The sequence below is a fragment of the Acanthaster planci genome, linkage group LG18, assembly GCF_054643075.1.
Source record: "Acanthaster planci isolate LZ-2023a linkage group LG18, COTS_SCS, whole genome shotgun sequence".
NCBI lineage: Eukaryota > Metazoa > Echinodermata > Asteroidea > Valvatida > Acanthasteridae > Acanthaster > Acanthaster planci.
Genome location: NC_141794.1, coordinates 3,851,888 through 3,858,719, shown reverse-complemented (window position 1 = coordinate 3,858,719; position 6,832 = coordinate 3,851,888). Strand labels below are relative to the sequence as shown.

The 6,832-nt window shown below is 42.8% G+C and overlaps 1 protein-coding gene across 1 annotated transcript in view; it reads left to right on the top strand.

Annotated features, from left to right (window-relative positions):
• LOC110980922 (uncharacterized) overlaps positions 1-6,832 on the top strand; it is a 40,982-nt gene that overhangs the window by 235 nt on the left and 33,915 nt on the right. The gene's annotated exons all lie outside the window — the stretch shown is intronic.

The following is a 6,832-nucleotide window of genomic DNA, read 5'->3' as shown; positions in this document are numbered from 1 at the left end:
CGAGACTGCTTCGCAAAATGTCATAAATTTTTGTCCGTCTCTCAAAATGTCTTGGTGTAATGTTTGCCATCAGAATATCGTTAATAATTTGTTTCCCTCGACCTTTTCCGCACTTGCACAATCGAAGAAGCGTGGTAGGTTTAGAACTGATCTTAGGGAACTGTCTGGACAAAGATTAAAAGTAGGCTTCATCTTGGGGTACAGGTGGGAGGTAGGGCTCCGTTAATTTGATGGGTGCGTTGCAATAGCTTTTCTTTGTGAACCTGTATAAGGGGGCAAAGTTTAGAAAATTGGTAATGATAACATAGGCCTAATAGAATACGTTGTACACGGTGTGCGTAATAATGGCAATATCGGTGCCATCCTACATTTACAGTACCATGCAATATTGCTTTGCATGACTGGCAGGGATCGTGGTCATGACCGATTGGGCAACTCCGGAAGTCCACTGACTACTGACTAGACTTGGCGCATCATGATCAGATGATGGGTCGGGAACCCACGACACTGAATTTAAGCCTCTGCAGTTTAACTGAAGAAAAAATGTATACAAACTGGCCTTTCCAGATGTCGCATTTTTAGAGAGGCACGTGCTCCCCCTTCCCCCTGTGGAGGTCCGGTCCGTGCCCTCGGGGTGTCTCCCCCGCCCTTAAAATGTTGAAATGCGCACAACCTATATATACCTTTCGGTGCCCCCTCAAAACATGTGCATGTGTACCCCGGGTTGCCCCTAAAAGTTTCACCTAGTGTGACGCTAAAGCTGTCTCCTTAGGAAATGTATTAAAACCCGCTCGTTACAGGCTGTCACATTAAAGACTAATTATATGAAGAAGTGATCATCCCATTAGTTGAGTTCGGTCTTTTTAGCTTATGAATTATCGTAATTAGTGCACCCCCTGCGTGAGAAGTGTAAATCCAGCTTCACGAAATACTGGCTCAGCATGTTTTATTCATAGGATACTGCCGTTATAAGCCACAATGTGACATTTCACGTCCATGTCGGCCGACCCAGCGCGCGTGGGCGAGCCTCCCTTAATTGAAACTGGAAATCGAGGGATAGGTCTGTGTCTAGTGGCATTAACTCCCAATTAGATCACTGCCACGGATACGGGGACACAAAAAAATTCAGCGACGCCCTGGTTCACTGTACTTTTTCCCCTACACCCTTTAGCCTGGGGTGTGGAAACAGGCTCACGAATCCTCACAGGATTCTACATTGTACATTGCGGTGGCTATAGTGTACGCTGGATAAAATGTTAGGCAGGTGTGCATGGGGCACTGCACATGATCAGACTAAACTATCAAAACGTTCAGTATCTCTTAATCTTATACGAAACCACTTGGCCTGTCTTTGCTGTTAAACCAAGGTCTTCTCTGCAGAAAAGACCAAAAAAAAAAAAAAAAGGAGTCAAACCAGGCTATTGTTAACTGACCTTCGTCTAAGACTTACAGTACATCTGAAATGCGTCCAACATCAATGAAAACTGCCCGAACTGGACATTTTACCATCGTCACCATTCCTCTGGTCCAAAAATATGGGAGTCTCCAATAGCATTGACGTGAACCACAACAAATTAGACTGATGCACAGGTATTCCATCGTTTGGTTTGGTGCCACTTTGTCAAAAAAAATCGCTGGTGCCTTTTTTTTCCTGTTTCCACACGTTCTCTCCGTAATCATGCCGCCAGACTGTACTTAGTGCTTCGTCATCTTTAGAAAGTTGCACCAGTCGGGTCTCATCACCAAGACTGAACCATTTGAATCACTGTCTGGTGTACAGTTTGGTAGGAAATACTCATTTAAAATATGAATCGAAACATCAGTTTGGGCTGGTGACATGTTGAGGTCCTCATCATTGCTTTGCGGGAATTTGGAAGAATTTTGTTGGATGAAAGTTGACTTAACTTTGTCACGGTCTTGTGGGTAGGCATTCACCGTGTTAAGGGGACAAGTTCTTTTGTTAGGGAAATTTGGACTGAGTTGTGGAGATATTTTCTTTGTCCCCGTAACGTTTTCTGTCCCAACAAAAAGGTGAAATGTCAAGTGAATTTCCCCAAACCTACTGTGCGGGAGGAAGTGTTCCTCTCTCCGTAAACAAGTGTAACTCTTTTATGTAACAGTCATTATTTAAAGAATTTTATTTCAGATACTTTAAAAACCACGAGTAACAAGGATCGTGTTATTCAGTTTTTTACTAATACCACAAAAAGAGTACATGCGTTTAAATAGAAACTGAAAAAGATATGGGGAAAAGCGAAGTACCAAATTATAAAACGAAACGCTAAAGCTAACTACTAGCTCTTACCTCAACCTGCGAACGTGCCAGACTGACAAAAACGCCGGGCAAATCTTGTCAGCGTTGAAAAGTGCGACCTCGTGTTTTGTTTAGTTGAAAAAGGTGTCCGGAGCACGCGGGTTTACACCATCCTTTATAACCGCCATCATGCTGTCGTTAGGTGATGCGACAATACATGTTTTCCCGGTTCTTTTTCTTTGAAGAAGTGTTGTCCTTCTTTCAAGGTAAGCCAGCCATTTTGGACAAAGGAAAAGCAGAGGGTGTTTATTTTCCTTGTTGATTGTGGGACTATGAATGAGCCGCTTAAGGGGATCTTGCGCTGTACGACCTTCTGCTCCCTCGTTTTGAATTGCGATCATGTACGAGACTTTTTGGCAAGCCTGCAGAGTGTCATTGTTGGGCCAAATCAACGTCAGCCACTGGCCGTCACACTTCATTTTTTGAAGGGGAACAGTCGAATGACAACGACACTAATAAAAATCTACCTAGGCCATATTTCACTTTTTGTATGTTTATGAAATCTATCTAAGGTGCAATGCAAAATATACTGTTCAAAAGGAAACGAGGTGGGATATGAGTTTTACAAAAAATTTTTACTTAGTTGTAGACCAATTAATAGCTTTTTTCTGTACAAATATCTTTGGTGCTGTTTGCGATTTTGCACGCAAATGGCGGGTTATCAACCCAAGACAAAATTTTCTAGTCTTTAGGTGCACATGCGCAGTTGGCTGACATCCAACTGCAAGCCAAAAAAATGTACTTTTCTCTTCCAAATAGTTTTTTTGTTTTTAAGCATTCCGGGGCGGATTAAAAATTATGTACCTGTATATCAGTCGCTGAAGACGTGACACCCTGTCTGCAAACCGGAACTTCCCCCGTCCCCTTACTAAAGGTCATCTCTTTTAATCCCATTCATAAAAAAGAGGAAGATATCTCCAGACGGATGGCATTGAGAAGGTGTCATCAAGACGTGATGTACACAACCATGGCGTGCCATCAAGGACGTGCGCACAGCCTGATGACATCATGGATGCCTCCTGTTATGTGTACCTCGATCATGACCCGCGAGCATTATTTGCCCGTGTATACACTGTATGTACATGTACATCATAGCAGATACATCATCAGGGTGCATATCGCTCGACCTTCGAAGGGAAAACCTGTTTACTTACGTCCACGGTCGATATTCATGGGTACACAAACAATCGGACTGGTCTCCTTGTACACGGCCGTGCACGCGTGCCCTTGGCTAGCTGGCTGGATCTGCAGAAATTCATTCAGAAAGTTGACCATTTTGTTCGGATACTCGTGGACGTGGACTGGCTTACTGTCTTTTTAAAGTTACCCATTATAAACTCTCTCACAAGGAATTTGCTTCATTAGTTAATTAAGTGATTTGACGAAGCTGCTAATATATAGCAGATTCCATATGATTTCTGTTGATACCTATTTGGCTTGCCTCGTAGCAAAGAATTATCTCCGTTCGCTCTGAGTCTTGTCGCTGGATGACGTGTAAACACACAATTTTCCTTATTTGTTCCACGGAGGACGTGTACACTCATTTAAGATTTTTTTTATTTCCGCGGTTGACGTATTAATGCGTCGTGCTTGGTTGGGTCAGAGCGCGGAAGATGATCCTACGCGCAGACCCGCTACTAATTCCCCCCCCCCACACACACACACTCGATAATCCGGCAATTAATATTTCGAGTAATTAGAAATGAATTGGGGAGCCCACAAAATACCGGTACATAAAAGAACGAAGGGGAATAACGACATCCTTTGTTTGTGAAAACCAATTTGCTAAGGAGCTTAACCACACTTACAGAAGAGATAAGGTTGCAAACTCTCAACTGGCAAATGCTTTGTGTCGAAACGATTTGCGATACGATATATACGATATATGGCCACGGACGACTCGTATATACGCTGTGGACCTTTTGTATGTGAACCGGTTGACGTTTGGACACGCACCACAATTTTTACAAGGGCAGTAGAAAAACGGTTGATAAGAACTCAGGAGGAAAAAAACGAGATACTGATGCTTAATCTCAAGAGTTGTACCTCCCTACATATTTTATGGGTGCCAGAAGTAAATTGCAAGGTTGAAGAATTTGAGGATTAAAGCCCGCCCTAACAACGTTTTCGGGAAAGACAACCCGTCATTAACTCACCATTTACAAGTAAGCCGTGCTAAATCGAAAGCGAGGCGCTTCCTGTTGATTCTTTAAAACGCTTCCATTGAAGACGATATTAGCCGCAGAGGCAAGTTATGTACATGAACATACATAACCTCGTCAAGCTCCGATAAAAGGTCATCTTACATTTTTAACTAGACGCAGATATATTGTTGAAATTGAGAAAAAAACCTTCATATAGTCTGGCGCCTTTTGAAAGGGGGGGGGTCTTCACTCACCCAGGATCGAGGTGCTTGTGGAAAGACCGGATTATGCTGTGGAAATCCTACCAAGTCTCATGGTGTCCTGTCATTATGGTCTTAGTGAACCCTTGCCCCCTTTGCCCAATAAAGCCGTATCCGTAACACCACTACCTCGAACTGGCAGGCCAAAAAGTACGCTTCGTCATTTGACATTTTTTTATAATGAGTGTAAGTTAATACAGGCAGTGCTGAAAAGGGATGGGGTGACTGAAGAGGGAAAATGATTATGGTCACGTGAAGCAGAAATTGGCGGTTCGGAACCCCGAAAGACATATTGTTGTCTCGGGCCCAGGATCCTGGCGATTAAGCATTAATTAGATGACAGATGTTCCAAGAAAACATCGACGGCGACCTTTTAAGGCACCGGGGTGGAGGGGGGGGGCTCTCGACCTCTTGGGGTTAATGACGGAGGACGGCGTCGCTTCTCTCGTTCGCGTTAGCCGAGCGTGCACAGAAGAAGGGCGGGGTCGATGAGGTGTATTAGACGTGTTTGCTTTATAGAACGTCAAAAGCCCATTAAAGGGTCACCGTCTTGCAAATACCCGTATGCCAAACGTCTTGCTATATGTGTGCAAAGTGGAGACTGAGTAAGATCCCTTTAAACTTTCCAAACGCGTGTCAGAGACGTATGCTTTATGTACGACATTTCGCGTTGGATATTGTTGTACATATACGCATCGTACCAAGGTTGGTATGATATCGTGCCTTTTCCAGGATCATGACGACAGTATTTTACGAGTCTGTTGTCCAATAACCACTCAGAACTACTGCTTGTTCAAAGACTTAATCCTCGCCATGTGCTTTTTACACGTTGGAAGAAGCACAAAAACTTCGTTTACCGCATTACTTGTTGAACAACATGAGTTCAAAGTACTCTTCACTCTGTTCTTTTCTGGAATGCCCATTTCCGATGATTTCCCAACCCAAAGGATGTCACCTTCCAGGATAACGACGCTGGTTAGGAATACTCCGTGCACAGTATGCCAAATTGTCAGTACATTCTCGTGAACGTGTCATTCAAATATCTTTTACAGATAGGCTATAACGGTTAGCCGCAAATAAGCAGAAGTGCTTTTTTTATTGCACTCTTGCACTTTCACATTGTCAGACAGATGCCAGAGTTTCACGGGTTTTCCTATGGTGCACTCTTTGTTGACAGCACGAGTCCACAACTGTCACAATATTTGTATTTACCTTGTGCGGGTGTTATTAATGATTGTCATATAATTCGGTGACAAACAACCGCATATAGCCACCTTGCAAGGCCGGATCGGACGTGGCGGCCGAATGAAGCCCACTTTGAACCCGAAGAGTTTTGAAGGTGTACCACCACCTTGTTTAGGGTTGAGAGTAGCCTGGCCCAGTCGCAAGAATGCACAGTGCGGCGGGTACTTTTGAAATGGGTTACAGGCGTAGGGATGCAATGCATTCTAGTTATGGTTTCTGCACAGCTTATTAGCATGAAAAGTGCCATACAGGTTTTTGTTTGTGTTTTTTAAGGAGATTTTACCCATCGGGTAAAGGCATCTAAAACACTGTTGTAATTGTTCAGGTTTCTCTGTTTATGTGAACCCAGAATGTAGACAAAGAACATATTTCTGAGAAAGGGTTGATTGCTAGCTTATTGTTATGTACGTACGTACACAACAATGAAGCACTAAAGAAGAGAAAAGAGTACGTCCCGCAAAATCTTTTTAAAAATGCATTTTGTGTAAAACCAATATGAGGCTTTCTTCCAGGGATGACATCAGCGTTTTGCTCATGAATCTGGAAATACTAAGCATAAAAATCACCAAATGTCCACTGAAATAGCGAAATAAACAACTGAGTGTGAAATTGAATGAGACAAAAGATGCCTTTTGACGGCAAGTGATAAAAAATCCTATCGCAGCTATGTAGCCTTTAAGTGCCCCCTTTTTACGGGTGCAAAAAATTTACATGCTTTCAAGATCCACTTTCCTTTGTACCCAAATATGCATCTAAACATTTTTACACGTACAACTAAACGATTTTTCCCATTGTTAAATTTGTATTCATTCCGGTATCGAGATAATTCATATTGTAATTTTAGCCATCAAAATTCAAAACATAACATT